A 20852-nucleotide genomic window follows, 5' to 3' on the forward strand; every position below is an offset into this window, starting at 1 on the left:
GAATTTCTCATGATTGGAAACAAATGAGAGGATAACACAAAGCTAAGATGACAATCTTCAAAAGAATGGAGCAAGATTTTGAGAGAAACACTCCTTTCTCTTCCAAGCTCAGAAGGATGAGAAGGCACACCACCAAAATTACTGAGACACTTCGGAATAATGAAGAATGAAAAGTTGATCCAACGAAGGAAATTAATTTGAAGACGTTCTTGGAGAAAAAAAATGACCGATGAAAATCATACTTACGTCATATTTAAGAAGAACAGAGATCTCTAGAAAAGATTTGAATAGCTATGTAAGATTCTGGGAAAACCCGTGGGTTATGGGCCCACTAAAAGAAATCATAATTACAATAACTGATTAGAAAAGATAGATTGCACCGGTACAAATAGAAAACTAGATGAGATGAGACCCTTTAAACAATTGGAACGATTGAGAACAAGAAACTTCTCGGATATCTTCAGCACTCTGGATTGAATAGAGATGGATGAATAACCAAGAAATACATGGAGAACAATATCCAACATGGGAAGCATTGAACAAATAGAAGGATATGATGAACACTGAAAGCTTGAATTGAATCCACTGGGTAAAAAAACAAAATGAAGAAATGATGAACTCGAAACCCGTGAGAATCTTTACAATGAATCACCGAATACAACAGAGAAGAGAACATAACGGAAGCATCCATGAATTGAAATGCACTTGGATGATAACTGAATCATTGAAAAAAGGGCGGGAGGGTGGGGGAAAACAAAGATAACTTGGGACAGATGAGATGAACTCCGAAAAGAAATGAGGATTTCTCTTGCAAATATTGGAGAAAACTTTGCAAGGCTTCAATCTTATTCTTGCATCCATTAGTAGTTGTCGGTTCTCTCTGTTTTCATCGTGGACCATTTCAAGACTGACCACAAATGCACGCGCCCGCGGCATCGTTAAATATTTCTTTTTAAAATTGTGTACAAAACATTCTCAAATTGGTTTGAAACTTGGCGTGCGGTTTTGTTTTTATGTAGGTGGGCCGCATGCCCAATTTCGTCGCAATCGGAGTTCGTTTGATACCCGAACTGTTAAACCTATAGCGGCACTATGACTAGTCAATTGTGAGACTGTCACACCCAGTTTTTGGCTTTCATGACTAATTAACTTATTTTAAAATTTAGGGCCAATTAAAAAAATTGTGAATGCTTGTGATGCTTGGAGTGACTTTTGTTTGCCTGTTTGCTGGATTGCATGTGATTGCTCTCCATTAATCCTTGCCATCCTCCTAATCACCTCCTCAATCCATGATCTCCTGCCTAATGATCATGCCATGTGTTTAGGATAAATATCTATTTTCACCCAATAATATTTTCTCCAAAAGCATTTCCTTGAATTAAACTCTCATACCCCTGAGATGAGGCTTGTACTACAAGTCCTCAAATTAGGGAATTTCTTTTGCACCAATTATTTTATTTAAAACCTATTGTCAAAATGTCTTCCAAAAACCACCATATTATTATTTTAAAAGTCATTTTATTATTTTATTTAAAAGCCTTTCTATGAGGCCAAAAATGGTCTCTTATGAAGGAAAGTTATTTTTATTGCTTTCAAAATATTTAAGAAAATTTAGGGAAAGTCACTCGATATATTTATTCCATATTTATGAGTTTCAACACATGGTCATGTTCAAAATATTGGACAAATCCCTCCAAAACCATTCCTGCCTACTTCAAGCTTTTGAAATATTTCTATAAGAAATATTCTCAATAAATTCCAATAAAATTCTAGCATGTCATCTATGATATTATTGATGATCTTGCCAAGTTTCATTTCAATCCAAGTTGATTTGACTCCCCTAATCACTCTAAAACCCTATCTGTCTAGAATCAAATTTGAGCAACTCTACATTGTGAAGTGTCTCCAATTGTGCTCAAATTTGGTGGACATGTTCTAATACTCCAATAAGGCATCCACACCAAGTGGTACATCAAGGAGAATAGAGGAACTTGTCCTAAGACCCTCAAAACCCTCTCTGTTGATTTTTGACTTTGGTAAACTTTACATTATAAAGTTTCTCCAATTGACCTCAAACTTTTTGTGCATACATTAATGCTAAAATAATGCCCCTACACCAAATATTGGATTTGTGGGAATTTATTAGAATAGGGTTGTAAGCAGAAACCCATTTCTGCCCATTTTAGGGGTTTTCCAAGTCTACATTGGAAGACTTCTCCAGCAAATCCCAAGTTTGGTGTGCATGCTTATTTTTATATATTATTTGATCCTGTTAAATTTCATAGCCATTGGAATCCATCTGGTAGCCTAACCACAGATCAAACACCTTATGTGCATTCACTAAATTGGCTTCTTTGACCCCTTCCACTTTAAGCCTTGAGCTTAAATTTCTACCACAGCCTCATATAGTTACATTGTACCTCCAGTAACTCTGCCAGCCCCTCTGGTCAATTATTGGAGAGAGACCCTATGTAACTATCTCTCATTTTACCCTTGAAATCACTATTTTACCTCTCTTCCCATGCTTCTGCTTAACCCAAAGCCCCCAATTATTTCCAGAGCATCTATTCTATGCCAAAGCTTCATTTGGAACCAAGATATGGCATGCTCATGTGGAGAAAATGAGCAGCACCTCCTCATGTTAATTTCTGGCTGAAATGTGGCTTTGTACAGCAAGTACTAGCTACACTTGCTTTCTTGAGCTGAAACTTTGTAGTCTTGTAGTCCCTCTATTAAAAGCACTACTAGACAAGATTTCACCTCAATTATCTCTCTGTGCAAACCAGTTTTGCTAGCCTTAATTTTGTTGCTGCAAACTTAATCATAGTCCAAACCCATTCAAACATCCTTCACTTGGCTCCAAACATCACCAGTGACCTCTAGCAAGCATGCCTTACATGAGAGACATCTTTGTCAGGTCAAACGGTCACCCTGGACACGCGTAGCCATGGTGACCATGCTGGCTGCATGCACTAATGGTGCTCTGCACCATTTCCTCGTCTCCTAGCTCGTGTCCCGTAGTTGCAGTATGCCAGTGTGTCTCGGAGTCTCCCCTTTACCATTCAAAGCATCTCCATCCATTAGCTAGCCTCCAAAGTTCCCCTGGAACGTGTGGCACCCATGCCCACGGGTGCATCCGAGAGCTTCCAAGCTCTCCTCCCTCCTCCTCCTCTCTTATCTCCTCTCTTCCCCGAGCATCGGCCTCTCTAGCATATCTCCCCTTCCTTGGGTTCATATAGGCTCCCTTTTTGAGCCTCTACTCTCCCCCAAGCCTCCTCCTCCCTCTGCCATGCCATGGCCGAAGCCCACCAGAGGCCGCCGCGAGCATGGCTAACCAGGGGGTCTCCCCTCACCCCTTGGCCCTCCAGAGGACCCACCTAGTCGCTGTGCCTCCTCCCCAGCTCCTCTACCTCCCTCCCTTCGCCCCTGGTACCGGGACCAGAGGACGTCGACGGCCTCCCTGCAGCCACGTCGTCAGCACCCTTGCGGCCCTCCCTTGCAGGCGCCAGGCAGGGGAACGAGGGCGACTAACTCCTCCGAGCACGCCAGTGGCCGGCGCACCGCCGAGGGGTGGCCAGAGCCACCTGGGGGAGCTCCTCCCACGGTCGGTCTATCCTTCCTGCCTCCCCCGCGTACGAGCAGGAGGAAGGAGAAGACCCCTGGCAGGCGGGGCCCCCTGTCAGCGAGCCAACGCTGGGCCCAGGCACTAAGTGGCCGCGCCCAGACCAAAAACCGTCTACCCCGCGTGGAGGCGTATTTATGTAAATACGCCTTCGACGTAGTCGGCCTGCCGAGTGGTGGAGCTGCTGGGCCGACCCATTGTTTATCTAGCGCAGGGCGCGTTATAAGCCTCTGAATGTCCCCCTTTCCTTTTATTATATCAAATATTTCAAAAATCAATATCAAATCCATTCTAACTCCAAAAATGTTGATTCAAATTTCTGCAGGTCCCAAAAATCAAGGCCTATCAATATATGTGCTTTGCCCATTTTTCCAAGTACTTTTCCTGTTGTGTTATTTTCAAATTCCAATCTGGATGATGAAAGGTCCATCTTGCAAAAATCCCATAGGCTTCAAATCAACTCCAATTGGAGTGATTCAAATTTCCAGAGCCTTCTTATATCATGTACTAATTTTAGAGCCTTGGTCAACATTTTTATCAAGCTTCATTATGTTGCTTAAAATAAATAGCTTCCTGTTGCTATTTACTCCATAGTAGAAAATTCCTAGAGTATTCATACCAACTCGAAATCCAGTGAAACCACTTCCTAAATACTTCTAAAATCATTCTCTGTTAAATAGGTGCCTCCACTCATTTTTAACACAATGATTTCTGTTGGCTTCTTCAATGATCACCTATTCCTCCTTTCATCCATTCAAAATTCCCTGATGCTCCAATTCTCCTATATCAAGCTTCAGGTATTTTTCTTATGACCAGAGAGGTCCAAGAAAAATAAAACTTCTATTTTTAGAAAACTTTTATTCTGCTTGCTATGTGGCTTACTCTGGTTGTTTCCGACGATAGTTACGACTAGACGGAGTATTCGGAGTTGGAGCGAAAGGCCTCGAAGACCCCGAGGACTTACATGAGCAAGGCTGAAAGTGCATACTATGCCTCTAATCGTCTTTTGGTGTTAATGACAACACATACATAGGAAACTAATCCTATTTGTTGAGTGTATCTCAGGACGGCAAGTACTTTAAGTAGATTGAGATTTATGTGCCAAAGGTTGTCTGAAAAGATTGGTGATTTATATTTCGAGAAGGCTCGGGATTAAGAAGAGATGATGAAGAGTAGTCTTTTTAGTTTACTGATATTGAGTATAGGGATCCCGCACTATTAAGAGGGGATCACAGGTTCTGCGATAAACTTGCTCATACTACATCTCTACTATCATACCAAACACCACATTCTATCCACTCTGTCTTCATCTCAATGCATGTCAAATTGCCTCGGACATCCGGCTCCCTCCGGACGTCCGAGGGCCGGACGTCCGGCTGGCTTCGGAAATACGCAGCCAGCCACCAGAAGTTTGTGAGGCATATAACTCGTAAATTCGGCTCCCTCCGGACATCCGAGGGCCGACGTCCGGCCAAGCTCCGGAAATCCGGAAGTCTTCACCAGTAGAATGTGTGCCCTATATCTCGGAAATCCGGCTACCTCCGGACGTCCGAGCGCCGGACGTCCGACCCCCATCGGAAATCCGGTAGCCACCACCAATAGAGATTGTGCTATATAATACGGATTTCCGGGCCACTCCGGACGTCCGTACGCTGATGAATTCAAATATGTTCAGGCGCATCTACAGGCCTCGGACGACCGACCCCTTTCGGACGTCTGGTCGCTGATGAATTCAGAAGAGTTCCAGTCGTGCCCACAGGTCTCGGACGACCGACCCCTGTCGGACGTCCGGCCCCTCACGAACGCCCGGACGTCCGGCATGTGTCGGACGTCCGGACCCTGTGTGACTTATTGCACCTCCAACGGCTGGATTTCACCCCACACTATAAATACTCTTCTCCCACCTCGTGAAAGGGCGTTCAACACAGCTAGAATACACCCAAGAACACCTTTCCTCTCACTCACTCTTGTCTACACCAAATCCTAGATCCCAAGAGCATTTGTGAGCCCCTTTGAGTGTTGTTCCAATCAAAAGATAGATCGTCTCTCTCTCCTCCTTCCCACCAAAGTGATTTGTGATTTGAGCAAGTTTTGAGCAATCCCCGTGATCTTGTTACTCTTGGAGGTTGGAGACTCCTAGGCGGTAGGAGTCTTCGGAGAGGAATCAAACCATTGTGATATCCCCCGGAAAGTTTGTGAAGGTTTGGAAGCCACCTCAAGGCTTACCACTAGTGGTTGAGAAACGCCTTCGTGGAGTTATCTCAAAGGGAGAATAGGGTGAGCCTTCGTGGCGTTGGTGTGCCTTCGGGGTAACATCCGCCCCTCTAACGGTGACGTAGCTTCCCTCCAAGGAAGTGAACATCGGGATCTTATTCCTAACCCTAACTCTCTACTTGTGTTAATCCTTATTACATACTTGTATTTGATTATTGTTTACCGCTTGCCTTGCCTCACTCCTAATAGCTTACTCTTTGTCTTACCAATTATTAGTCTTACACTCATATTCCGCACTTTAGCCTAAAATTGCTAAGTAATTATTAAAATTTGGATTTGTACCTATTCACCCCCCCTCTAGGTCCATCTCGATCCTTTTCAAAGGCAAGCAGCCCTTTGACCATGACTGAGCATATGTTACTTTGCATGTTAAATAGCAAGTATTCCCGTTGCATATGATCATAAGTGTCGGTAATCATTTGATATGATTTCACCGAAGGCTCCCCCGGAGCACATGCATTGAGCTTGACTCTACCCCCTTAGGATCATGCTAATACCATGTTGACAAGTAAAGATAACAGTAGTATTATCATGAGCATGATGTTGTCATAAAGCAAGAGTTTATGAAAACCCCGTCGGGTGGCACTAATGCCCGAGGGTGATGATGAGTTAGGTGGTCACTTTCGTTGAAGTGATGCACCCGGTATTTGTGTGAGTAAGGTTTCGGAAATGGGATTAGATTTATGATGTGTCGACCATCCCAACCTTATCAGTACGACCACATTACCCCTTATGGGACGGGGCTATGTTAATTACTCTGGCGGTGCTAGCAAAGAGCCACATTACTAGTGGCGGGAGGGATATGTGGTCACTCTCGTGATGGGGTCGTGCCGGGTAGGACGACTATGCCATTTTTATGAGTTCCAGTCACACCGTTGGTCCCCGAATGATTGGTAATGTCCAGAGTTGGTTCTCGTAAGACGTACAACATGTGGGCTGGGTACCAATTGAATGGACCTCTTTGTCTAGTATTGTCAGGGGAAAGGCATTGATCGGGTACTTACCTCGGGTATGTGACATACCGCGAGTCATGGATGACACGGAAGTTTCTCGGATCTCGTGGGTCCTGCGTACTACCTCTGCAGAGTGTAAACTATTCGAATAGTTGTGTCCACGGTCAAGGACAGTTGGGTAATCCTGCTTAAAATACATCCTTATATTTCCACATAAACCAAGTGTGAGTGAGTGAGTGTGTGTGTGAATGGTGATGAGAAAGGAGTTGCTATGATAGCAATAATATGACCAAGTTTGGTGACTTGGCATATAGGGTGAACCCGGATGGTTAAGCCCTCGGCAGATATATTGATATATGCAACCTGTTTTTCAAGAGTAATTCTTTAACTTGATGCATATTCATGATCATTCCACCCAGATGAGTTACACAAGAGATGCATGATATTGTTATCCTTCATTTTCGTTGTTCATGTCATGGGCTGTTTGCGAGTACATTCAAAGTACTCATCGGCTTGCCACTAGTTATTTCTTTGACCAGGTATGCAAGAACAGGATATGGTGAAGAATAACTGTGTGACGTTTTTGCGAGCTAGGATGCTTCCCAGTCAGAATGCCTGTAGGTTAAGGCTCATGGCATGGGTTCACGCTTTCAACCAATAATTCCGCTATTGGTCCAGTTTGGTGTGTTGGCCTATAAGGCCCTACATATGTAAGACTCGACCGAAGTGGTCATTTATTGTGTCAAACGGTATGTATGGATGTAAGACTCTTTTATTCGGTATCTGTGTTCAGTGAGCATTGATCTCTGGGATCACTGAGCACGGCGATCTCGACTCGTAAATCGGGGTCCCCATAGAGCTGGTATCAGAGCCATCCTGACTGTAGGAAGCCCTTAGTTAGCACGAACGTTAGTTAGGATAAAAATTGCTTTCCAGATCCTTCCAAATACTTACAAAACCTATATGTCTTCTCGACTCTCCTAAATCTTCAAAGAAATTGAAGGTTATGCTCTAGCCTTCCACTCTTATTTCCTTGACACTCCTTGTCTACTTTTTCAAAAGTTTTCAAATGGTCACTAGTACCTTATGCCTCTGACCACGGGATAAATTGAAATCCTCGTGGGCCGCCCGGAAGGAAGTAACCTTCCAGGCAAGCATCTATGCCGAAAGACAGAGAAGACAACTCTGCGACCAGATGACACCAACAGAAGTACCTCCAAGAGGAACAAGGACATTAAGGCTTAGAAGATGGTGAAATTCTCGGCACCGTTCCAGAGTGATGCCACTTTCGCCTACGATAATCTGGACATAATATATGCAAACCTTGATCTGCTTCACTAATAGAGCGACCCTGTCAGTTGTAAGGAATTGTGTCGACCACCACCGGTGGATGAGAACCTCGCCATTTGGTCCGCCTCACCTTAGTGAGCAGGAAAACGGTTCTCTTCATCCCCCGCTCTAGGTGTCGATATCGCAATTAGTATGATTGCAGATCAGAACTCTATCATGTCTTGCAAATATCGGTGCATGAAGATGTCCACTTGAAACTCTCGAAGACAAGAAGACACTGACAAGATCATGAAGACAACAGAAGACCCTGTCAAGGACAGCCATGAAGAACCACCTTCGTCAGCAACTCCCCGCACAAGAAGACAACAAGGGTTCTTTACAACTCAATTGAATTGCTTCGGCAAGTGACAACAAGAGGCGTGACAACACCATGAGAAGGTCCAGAAGACTTAGCGGACTCCTCTCCGAAGCGTGAGGCAAGCACGACTATCGAGTCCAAGAACCTAGGTTAGGTTGAGTCATGAATCCCCTATGCGAAGTTGAGTCCATGAAATGGTTCTAATGGACCATGTTATGTGTTGCTTGTTTTTTTATTGTGCTTTGATATAAACCGCACTTATGCTTGGGCAGCAAACATGCAGTTATATCACTCGTCTTATTTCGATGTTCAAAACAATTTTGGCACTTGTTTGAGTTGACTTTCCAACGCTTGTTTGATTTCACTAAGACCCTTAGACACTCCCCTCTGTGCTCTCTCTCTCACCCCTCTCGACAACTGAAGACGGCAAGGCAAGATGCACCAAGGATCCACTTCGAAGGATGGCTGACACTGAACACACTGAATGTGCTATGATTAACCACACGCAAACCGTAGTAGTGATGCTTTCCTCTCAAGATTGGGAAACCACACTAGACCAGACTAACCTCCACAAGACTTTACGGCTCAAAAATTTCTGGTCATGTGTTTAGTACACGGACTTGCCAGAACACGTGTAGGTCCCCGATAAACCCTAGCACCGGGTTCCTTATGGAACGAGTGATCGTAGTGAACAAGTATCCTTCTATCTTAAGCTAGCGCTGTAACCTTGATGCCATAAGAGGATCGTTCTCTGATATAAGGGTATTAGACTCAGGACTGTCGTGATGATGATGATGATATGTGTCTTGAGGATATAGCTAGGCTATCTTGGTGGATCATAAGACCCTTATGAAGGTAGGTAAATTTGGTGGAACAAGTTGATATAGTAGCATAACCTATATAATCTGGAGTAAGATTGGAGTTAGTAGGACGATTATGATCGCGAACATTATTCTTGGTGGTATACATGACTTTAGCAAGCAGTTGGCATGGGTTGGAGATAATTATCATGATGACTCGGAACATCGAGTAAGAGTCCTTATTGGACATGAGTTTTGGATTTAATAGGTAGTCCCAAAGGCTGTTAGTGGTATATGAGGCCACATGGTTCGGAGTAAATTGGATTTAGCCCGATAATCTCGATCATGATACCATGTTTCTCGGTGGATATAGAGTGCGTATTCTTGGAGTTGCCAAATTGACTACAACCTATGTGGTTGCGCCTTGGAGAGTAGCTGGCCATGATTAGTAAAGTTGGTGGATATACTATGATGTAATCCTTGCAGTAATATGTGAATTATGAAGGCTCTAAAGAGATTTTGTAGAACCCCATCAATGTTGGATTTGTAGGAGTGATAGGTCCAGTAATGATTGATCGGATTGATGGATCACTTGATCGGATTCATAGGAAGGAAGCAAGATATTGGATTGGTACACTATGTGCTTCCTTAATATAGTAATGTAGTACCATGTCCATTGGACCACTTAGATGGACATTTGGATTTGTGGTGTCTTAAATTCAAGCTTAGAAGCTTGTGAGTCTCCCTGAGGTTCTTGCATAGGAATGCATGTGCATCGCTGCTACGGCATGCTTGTAGAGTTTGGGTTTAGTTCTTCCCTCAACCCGGAGTTGACTAGCAAGAAAGGTGTGGAGTTGAACCATGTGGGATGGAACCTTTGATGAGATGAGCTAATATCGTCCTGAGCTAGAGATCGAACTATTTGCATCTAGGGAAAGTGCTTAGAGATAAGATGATAACTGTTCGCCCACATCCTAAGTTCCTTAAGACTCTAAAGCTTCGCTGAGCCACAAGATGGACGGATCACAACCATAGAAGACGACTCTAAGTCGTTAAAATGTGGCCAGTACCCGCCCATAACAAGCCCCATTCTCCTCACCTGACTCATGAGCACCTTGCTTGTGTCTTGTTTGGGAAGAGTATGTGGTCAACCTCACTGATGACACACTTATTCGCCCAGTGAGAGGACGAGAGCCTCAGTGTTGTTTAGATGAGCCACAGTCACCGCAGACTGCAACCCTCCGGCAACCAAAGACAACCTCCACGAGCATGGTGAAGCATCCACATGATCAAGGAGCTTCGATGACACAAAAGAAAGACACATTTTATTGCCACTCCAACATCGACTACGTCGACCACGACATGCAAGACAGTAAGGCAGCAAGGACAGACACACCTGGAGCAACCTCCACCTGGATCCCGTCTGCGTTCTCGGCCACACATCACATCAACGCCTAACCACTTGCCACTATGGCACACCTCAGATCCTTCGTAAGGAGAGACCGCACGAACACCACTAGCACACTAACATCGCACGTGTGCCGAGGAGATGCCTAATCGTCATGAACTCTGCCGCCACGGAGAGCCGCCGTGCGGGCGGCAGCATCTTGACGATCATCAGGGACGATCGCGCAGTATAGCGTTGAGACCCCGACTAGCAACGCCACCATCCTGGACAGGAAGATGATGAGCTATCCCGGGGTCTCGTCCGCCATTGGCATCCCTCCTCGAGCACCTGCAAGAAGAAGAAGAAGAAGAGGACCGGAGCAGCAGCAAGTAGCGAGGCTGGGTGGAGAACGAGAAGGACCTGTGGCCAATTTATAGCCAAGCTCAGAGAGCCACTAGCGAGGCCACCAGCCCCATTTGCCGCTCGGCCGTCGGTGCTCGCTGGGAATCCCAGTGCAGTGCCGACATACCAGGCCCGCGAGGTGAGTGATCGTTGCACCGGCAGATGGCTCACCGCACATCACCGTAGGGCGGCCCCGGACACCGTACGCCCTAGATACTGCAAGTGGAGGCAGACACGGTACTCACCCAAGAAAGAGGGATCAGAGGAAGAAGAAGAGGGTGACAGCAGACACTGGCCCACTTGTCAGCCGGAGTAAGTATCGAGCAACAGGTACGACTAGCAACCAGGTATGACAACCTTCCCTTTCTCCAACATCCTCGTAGAACGCAGATGCACGAATAAGTGGCACTCTTGAGGTGACCCCATCAAACCGCGTATTTGGATTATTGCTGCTAGTAAGTCCTGCAGTGTAGCAGGAGCAGACCCTTGTTTCCGCCTTAACAAATCTCGGGGACGAGATTTTCTTAAGGGGGTAAGGTCTGTCACACCCAGTTTTTGGCTTTCCTCGCTAATTAACTTATTTCCAAATTTAGGGCCAATTAAAAAAATTGTGAATGCTTGTGATTGCTCTCCATTAATCCTTGCCATCCTCCTAATCACCTCCTCAATCCATGATCTCCTGCCTAATGGTCATGCCATGTGTTTAGGATAAATATCTATTTTCACCAAATAATATTTTCTCCAAAAGCATTTCCTTGAATTAAACTCTCATACCCCTAAGATGAGGCTTGTACTACAAGTCCTCAAATTAGGGAATTTCTTTTGCACCAATTATTTTATTTAAAACCTATTATCAGAATGTCTTCCAAAAACCACCATATTATTATTTTAAAAGTTATTTTATTATTTTATTTAAAAGCCTTTCTGTGAGGCCAGAAATGGTCTCTTATGAAGGAAAGTTATTTTTATTGCTTTCAAAATATTTAAGAAAATTTATGGAAACTCAGTTGATATATTTATTCCATATTTATGAGTTTCAACACATGGCCATGTTAAAAAAATTGGAAAAATCCCTCCAAAACCATTCCTGCCTACTTCAAGGTTTCGAAATATTTCTATAAGAAATATTCTCAATAAATTCATCTATGATATTATTGAAGACCTATCATGGTGATGATCATCTACGAGAGGGAGATCGGATCCACATACCCTTGTAGATCGCTAAGCGGAAGCGTTAATAAACATGGTTGATGTAGTGGTACATCTTAACGATCCGTCCCACGAACCGGCCCACGATCCGTCCCGCGAACTGTCTCACGATCCGTCCCACGATCAATCCCGATAAAGTGCCGAACGGACGACACCTCCGTGTTCGGCACACGTACAACTCGATGATGATCTCCGCCTTCTTGATCAGCAAGAGAGACGGGGATGTAGATGAGTTCCCCGGCAGCACGACGGCACTCCGGTGGTGGTGGTGATCTATTCCTGCAGGGCTCCGCCCGAGCTCCGCAGAAAACCGATCTAGAGGAAGAACTATGAAGTAGAGGTTTAGGGTTGCACGTGGCAAAGTTGTGTCTCAAACAGCCCTAAACCTCTAGTATATATAGGAGGAGGGAGGGGCCAGGCCTTACGCCACAAGGTAGGAGCCCTTGGGTCGGCCTAAGTGCAGGAGGGAGGAGTCCTCCTCCAATCCCACTTGGATTAGGACTCCTTCCTTAATTTCCCACCTCTTTTGGATTTTCCACTTCTACCTCATGGGCTTTCCTTGGATGACTTTGTTAGCCCACTATGCCTTATTACGCATCCAATAAACCCATGTGGACCCCTTGGGGCATGGTGGGCCCACCCAGTGGGCCCCCGGAACCTATTCGTCACTCCCGGTACAGTGCCGACAATGCCTGAAAACCTTCTGGAATCCAAATACCAACTTCCTATATATCAATCTTCGTTTCCAGACCATTCCGGAACTCCTCGTGACGTCCGGTGTCTCATCCGGGACTCCGAAAAAACTTCGGTCACCAACACATATAACTCAACTATACCAAAACATCACCGAACCTTAAGAGTGCAGACCCCGCGGGTTCGAGAACTATGCAGACATGACATGAGACACTCTGTGGTCAATAACCAATAGCGGGACCTGGATGTCCATATTGGCTCCCACATATTCTACGAAGATCTCTATCGGTTGAATCTCTATGTCAAGGATTCAGTTAATCCCGTATGTTGTTCCCTTTGTCCTTCGGTATGTTACTTGCCCTAGATTCAATCATCGGTATCTCCATACCTAGTTCAATCTCGTTACCGGCAAGTCTCTTTACTCATTCCGTAATATAAGATCCCGTAACTAACTCCTTAGTCACATTGCCTGCAAGGCTTGTTGTGATGTTGTATTACCGAGTGGGCCCTAAAGACCCACAAGTGTAGGGGATCTATCGTAGTCCTTTCGATAAGTAAGAGTGTCGAACCCAACGAGGAGCAGAAGGATCTGACAAGTGGTTTACAGCAAGGTATTCTCTGCAAGCACTGAAATTATCGGTAACAGAAAGTTGTGTGATAATATGATTAGTAGCAAGTAGCAAGTAACAAAAGTAACAACGGTGCAGAAAAGTGGCCCAATCCCTTTTGTAGCAAGGGACAAGCCTGGACAAACTCTTATAGGAGGTAAAGCGCTCCCGAGGACACCTCGGAATTTCTGTCAAGCTAGTTTTCATCATGTTCATATGATCCGTGTTCACTACTTTGATAGTTTGATATGTGGGTGGACCGTCGCTTGGGTACTGCCCTTACTTGGACAACATCCCACGTATGATTAACCCCTCTTGCAAGCATCCGCAACTATGAAAGAACAATTAAGACAAAGTCTAACCATAGCATTAAACTAGTGGATCCAAATCAGCCCCTTACGAAGCAACGCATAAACTAGGGTTTAAGCTTTTGTCACTCTAGCAACCCATCATCTACTTACTACTTCCCAATGCCTTCCTCTAGGCCCAAATAATGGTGAAGTGTTATGTAGTCGACATTCACATAACACCACTAGAGGAGAGACAACATACAATACATCGAAATATCGATCGAATACCAAATTCACATGACTATATAACACTTATCCCATGTCCTCAGGAACAAAAGTAACTACTCACAAAGCATAATCATAATAATGACCAGAGAGGTAATGAGTAGCATCAAAGATCTGAACATATAATCTTCCACCAAGTAATCCAACTAGCAAGAACTACAAAGAGTAATTAACACTACTAGCAACCTTACAAGTACCAATCTGAGTCGTGAGACGAAGATTGGTTACAAGAGATGAACTAGGGTTTGGAGATGAGATGGTGCTGATGAAGATGTTGATGGTTATGAGTCCCCTCCGATGAGAGGAGTGTTGGTGATGATGATGGCGACAATTTCCCCCTCCGGGAGGGAAGTTTCCCCGGCAGGATCGTCCTCCCGGAGCTCTAGATTGGTTCTGCTCAAGTTTCGCCTCGTGGCGGCGGCGATTCCTCCCGAAAGCCTCCCCTCGATTTTTCTGGAACGAAACCCTTCTTGTAGAAAAAGAGGAGGGCCAGCTGGGAACCCACAAGCCCCCTAGGCGTGGCCAGGGGGAGGTCGCGCCTAGCACTCTTGTGGCTTCCGACTGGCGCCCATCTGGTACTTCTTCGGCCCATTATTTTTTATAAATTCCAAAATAAATCCCCGTTGATTTTCACGCGTTTTGGAGTTGCGCAGAATAGGTATATCAAACTTGCTCCTTTTTCAGGCCAGAATTCCAGCTGCCGGCATTCTCCCTCTTCAAGTAAACCTTGCAAAATAAGAGAGAAAAGGCATAAGTATTGTACCGTGAAGTGTAATAACAGCCCAAAAAGCGATAAATATCAACATGAACGCATGATGCAAAATGGACGTATCAACTCCCCTAAGCTTAGACCTTGCTTGTCCTCAAGTGAAAACCGAGATCAATAAATATGCCCACATGTTTAGAGAGAGAGGTGTCGACAAAACAAAATACGGACATGTAGGCATCATGATCATAGTTAGAACAACAATATCATCGTATCATCTCTCATGCTAAAGTTTTTTTGACCGGCATCTCTTATGCTAAAGTGATAATTCCTTCACAAAGTAAAGTATGGATTAAGAGCCTTACCGAGAGTTAACAACCGATAGCCTTTAGTCATTGAAGCAATTGCAATTTTTCACAACATCAGAAAGAGTCAAATAAGAGCTTGTAAAGCAAATCCACATACTCAATCATCCTTTTATCTTCTACAATTGCTACAACTCACGTGGTCCTCATGAGATCAAAGTTTCAGTCGGACACAGAGAAAGATAGGGGCTTATAGTTTCGCCTCCCAACCATTTACCTCAAGGGTAATGTCAACAATAATAATTCATGAATACTTACTTCCAAGTTGACATATGAATATAGATCTTTCCCTAGCATATGACGTTAGCCAAGAAAAAGGCGAAATGAGGAATTGGTGTAGATCACAATGACTCTTTCAAGGGCAAAAGGTAAAGGTACAAGATAGGCCCTTCGCAGAGGGAAGCAGAGGTTGTCATGCGCTTTTGAGGTTTGGATGTGTGTCCTCTTAGTGTGAAGAAACGTCACTTTATATTGCCTCCTGTGATAAAGAAGTTTATTATGCAGTCTGTTGCTTTTATGTCTTCTTCATCACAGGTTCGTATAAAGCTTATTTTCCACACACTAATAGATCATAATATTAGGGAGCAATTTTTATTGCTTGCACCGATGACAACTTACTTGAGGGATTTTATTCAATCCATAGGTAGGTATGGTGGACTCTCATGGCAAAACTGGGTTGAAGGTTTATGGATGCACACGTAGTATCTCTACTTAGTGCGGAAGTTTTGGCTAATATGAGGTGGAAGCAATTGTCACATGCTAAGGGATCTCTAATCATATAACATTGTTCGGAACCAAGCAAATACAATTCATTATGTTGTCTTCCTTGTCCAACATCTACTTCTAAGCATGTAATATTTTAGTGAATGTTCACAATCATAGATGGTGTCAAAGATGATATATTTATATGTGAACCTTTCCTTCTTTATCACTTCCTATTAATTGCAACAGTGACCAAGGTCTATGTTTGTCTACCCTCAACAAGTTTCAATCAACATTCTTTTTATATGTGAATCCATCACTTCCCATAAGATCATTACATGATCATTCATGCCTTTGTTCTATTATCATTCTTTTGATCATGGCATGAGGCAAGGCCCTTAACTAAAACTCTCTTTATTATATGGCTCACGAGCTCGAATACATCGGGGGTGACACAAAGCAAAACTCAAACCTAAACCACTAAGAACTTTATTCTACTAGAGAAAGATAAAACCAAAAAGGAATGAACTAAGAAAGGTAAAGGCAAAAGATGTGATGGTGATACGATACCGGGGCAACTCCCCCAAGCTTGGCACCAGCCAAGGGGATTGCCCATACCCATGCTTAGTTATCTTCCTTTGGAGGTGATGGTGGTGGAGTTTTTTTGTCCTTTGATTCCAAGAGGGCCATCAATCTTTGATTTATACCTTGGAGCTCTGTGATATGTTTCTCCAGCAAAACAACTTCACGAGTGAGATAAGTATTGCGAACATGAGTTGTTTCACAAAACCTGAAGAGTTCAATCAAGGATGGAGACAGTAGGTGGAGGTAGGGTTGAAGGAAATCCACTTCTTCAACTTATTCCTTGTTGAACAAAGATTGCACTTCGTCACACGCCGATTCTTCTCCTTAGTTTTGCCCTTGGCTTCCGTGACTTCCACTCTTTTCATATCAGCATCTACTTCTTCATAGACTCGAGGGAAATTGTTCTCCCCGACAGATTCTTGAGACGACATACTTGCTCTAAATCTGCGGCAGAAAACAGGCTCGAAACGAAAACACAGGAAACTTGCGTGATACGAGGGTCAGACCTTTCGGGAGAATATATAATGTTTTTTTCTGACAAGAAGGAGTACTCTGCAAGAAAACGGAGTCCGGGAGGCACACGAGGTGGTCACAAGCCCCCTAGGCGCGGCCAGGGGGGTGGCCCGCGCCTGGCATGCTTGTGGCCTCCTGGTGCGCTTTTCGGACTGCTTTAAATTTTTCTATTTTTTTGAAAAATTCCAAAACGGATAAAAATTCCTACTGGAAAAGTTTTGGAGTCTCTTTACTTACCGAATCACATACCTCTTTGTTTTCGGAGTCTGAAACAGGCTGATAAATATCCCTTAGGTACTCCTCTGGAGTTATGGTATTGATAATATTGCTTTCAATATTTATGGAAGTACCTGAGATATAATGCTTGATTCTGTGCCCATTTACCACTCTCGGAAAATTACCTTCCATGTTGTTAATCTTGATGGCACCAGAACGATATACTTCCTCAACAATGTAAGGATCTTCCCATTTAGAGAGAAGCTTGCGTGCAAAAAATCTTAAACGAGAATTATATAGCAAGACATAATCACCTACATTGAACTCACGTTTTTGTATCCTTTTATCATGCCACCTCTTAAGCTTTTCTTTGAACAATTTGGCATTCTCATATGCCTGAGTTCTCCACTCATCAAGTGAACTAATATCAAATAACCTCTTCTCACCAGCAAGTTTGAAATCAAAGTTGAGCTCTTTGATTGCCCGATAAGCCTTGTGCTCTAGCTCAAGAGGTAAATGACATGCTTTGTTGTAAACCATTTTGTACGGAGACATGCCCATGGGATTCTTATAGGCAGTTCTAAAAGCCCACAATGCATCATCGAGCTTCTTAGACCAATTCTTTCTAGACCTATTGACAGTCTTTTGCAGAATTAGTTTAATCTCTCTATTGCTTAGCTCTACTTGACCACTTGACGGAGGGTGATAGGGAGATGCAATTCTATGATTGACATCGTACTTAGCAAGCGTTTTACGGAAAGCACCATGAATGAAATGTGAACCAACGTCAGTCATTAGATATCTAGGGACTCCAAATCTAGGGAAAATAACTTCTTTAAGCATCCTGATAGAGGTGTTGTGATCAGTACTACTAGTTGGGATAGCTTCTACCCACTTAGTGACGTAATCAACAGCAACTAGGATATGAGTATACCCGTTGGATTTTGGAAAAGGTCCCATATAATCAAAGCCCCAAACATTAAATGGTTCAATGACAAGTGAATAATTCATAGGCATTTCCTAACGTTTACGGATATTACCTATTCTTTGACATTCGTCACAAGACAAGACAAACTTACGGGCATCCTTGAAGAGAGTGGGCCAATAGAAACCTGATTGCAATACCTTGTGTGCAGTTCTATCTCCCGGATGGTGTCCTTCGTAGGCCTCGGAGTGACACTTCTGTAGGATCTGTCCCTGTTCATGTTCAGGTACACAACGTCTAATAACACCATCTACTCCTTCCTTATAAAGGTGAGGATCATCCCAAAAGTAATATCTCAAATCAAAGAAGAATTTCTTCTTTTGCTGGTATGTGAAACTAGGTGGTATATATTTAGCAACGATATAGTTTGCATAATCAGCATACCACGGTGTACTACGTGAAGCATTGATGACATTCAGTTGCTCACCAGGAAAGTTATCATCAATAGGTTGTAGGTCATCAAGAACATTCTCCTACCTAGACAAGTTATCTGCTACTGGGTTATCAGCACCCTTTCTGTCGACAACATGCAAATCAAATTCTTGTAGCAAGAGAACCCATCTGATAAGTCTAGGTTTAGCGTCTTTCTTTTCCATGAGGTACTTAATAGCAGCGTGATCAGTGTGAGTAGTGACTTTGGAATCAACTATGTAAGATCTGAACTTTTCACATGGAAACACGACTGCTAAAAATTCCTTTTCCGTAGTAGCATAGATTCTTTGGGCACTGTCTAGAATTTACTAGCATAGTGAATAACATTCAACTTCTTATCGACTCTTTGTCCTAGAACAGCACCAACAGCATAATCACTAGCATCACACATGATTTCAAAAGGTAAGTTCCAATTAGGTCGTTGAACAATAGGTGCAGTTATCAAAGCCTTCTTAAGTATTTCGAAGGCTTCCTCACAATCATCGTCAAAAAAAGGAATATCCTTTTGCAAGAGATTGGTAAGAGGCCTAGAAATCTTAGAGAAGTCTTTAACGAACCTTCTATAGAAACCAGCATGACCAAGGAAACTTTCTATACCTTTGATATCTGTGGGGCATGGCATATTTCGATCGCATCAACCTTAGCCTTATCGACTTCAATACCTCTTTCAGAAATTTTATGTCCTAAGATGATGCCTTCATTAACCATAAAGTGGCACTTCTCCCAATTCAAGACAAGATTGGTGTCTTTACATCTCTCCAAGACTCGATCAAGGTTGTTGAGGCAATCATCAAAAGAAGACCCGTAAACGGAGAAGTCATCCATGAAAACCTCAACAATCTTTTCACAAAAGTCAGAGAATATAGCCATCATACATCTTTGAAAGGTAGCAGGTGCATTACATAATCCAAAAGGCATACGTATGTAAGCAAAGGTACCAAAAGGGCAGGTGAAAGTGGTTTTCTCCTGATGAGCTTGTGCAACTGGTATTTGGGAGAAACCAGAATAACCGTCTAGAAAGCAGAAGTGTGTGTGTTTAGACAGTCTTTCTAGCATTTGGTCGAGAAAAGGCAAAGGGTAATGATCTTTCCTAGTGGTTTTATTCAATTTCCTAAAATCGATCACCATCCTATAGCCAGTAATAATCCTCTGTGGGATCAATTCATCCTTATCATTAGGGACAACGGTAATACCTCCCTTCTTAGGGATGCAATGCACCGGACTTACCCAATCTCTATGAGCAACATGATAAATAATACCTGCTTCCAGGAGCTTTAGTATTTCTTTTCTTACTACCTCTTTCATCTTAGGATTTAATCTCCTTTAATGATCAGCAACTGGTTTGGAATCAGGATCAGTTTTAATCTTGTGCTGGCATAGAGTGGGACTAATGCCCTTAAGATCATCAAGAGTATATCCAATAGCAGCACGGTGCTTCCTCAGAGTTTTTAGTAACTTCTTTTCTTCATGCTCTGAGAGGCTAGCACTAATAATAACAGGATATATCTTTTTTCATCAAGATAAGCATACTTAAGAGTATCAGGCAACTTTTAAAGCTCGAACACAGGATCACCCTTTGGTGGCGGTGGATCTCCAAGCAGTTCAACGGGAAAATTATTCTTAAGGATAGGATATTGTTCTAAGACAACTCTATCTATCTCATCCCTTTCATCCATATGCATATCATTTTCATGCTCAAGCAGGTATTGCTCTAAAGGATCAGTAGGAGGCACATCAATAGAAGCTAAGGCAATAGTTTCATCCTTCCTAGGCAACTCTTTTTCATGAGGTTGTCTACCAAACTTGGAGAAATTGAACTCATGTGACACACCTTCAAAACCAACAGTGACAGTTTGCTTCTCACAGTCAATATGAGCATTGACGGTATTGAGAAAGGGTCTGCCAAATATGATGGGACAAAAGCTATCTTGGGTGGTAGCAAGAACGAGGAAATCAGCAGGATACTTTGTTTTACCACACAAGATTTCAACATCCCTAACAATTCCCACATGGAAGATAGTATCTCTATTGGCAAGCTGAATAGTGACATCAATAGGCTCCATCTCAACAGGTGCAATCTCGTCTTTAATTTCATCATATAAGGATTGAGGTATTGCACTAACACTAGCACCCACATCACATAAACCATGATAACAATGATCTCCTATCTTAACAGA

The sequence above is a fragment of the Hordeum vulgare genome, chromosome 1H (assembly GCF_904849725.1).
Source record: "Hordeum vulgare subsp. vulgare chromosome 1H, MorexV3_pseudomolecules_assembly, whole genome shotgun sequence".
In the NCBI taxonomy this organism is placed as follows: domain Eukaryota; kingdom Viridiplantae; phylum Streptophyta; class Magnoliopsida; order Poales; family Poaceae; genus Hordeum; species Hordeum vulgare.